Consider the following 325-nt stretch of genomic DNA (forward strand, 5'->3'; position numbering starts at 1 on the left):
CTTAAGAACGTCCTGTGCCAGCTGCATCAGTTTTATCCATATCCATGCAAACTTCCTAATTTCTTCCACCCACTTAACCTTCTGCCGCTTCTTGGAGCAATTATCTTCCCTTAGAACCCTTCCTGCCACCCTTAGGGACCATTTTTAAGGCCTTTAAAAGCTCATGAGTAGCGTCTGCAGAAACTGTGCGCAGAAGCTGTGCGCGAGATGTGTCCGCGAAATGTGTACTCAAGATTCCGCAGTATACAGTGGGGGTCTGGTATATAGTGACCGATAGTTTTAGTTAGAGATGAATAATAATAGCTAGTGATGAGAAAAAGAGAGA

Source organism: Amblyomma maculatum, chromosome 1 (assembly GCF_055883805.1).
Source record: "Amblyomma maculatum isolate TAMU_Amacu chromosome 1, ASM5588380v1, whole genome shotgun sequence".
NCBI classification, from domain to species: Eukaryota; Metazoa; Arthropoda; class Arachnida; order Ixodida; family Ixodidae; genus Amblyomma; species Amblyomma maculatum.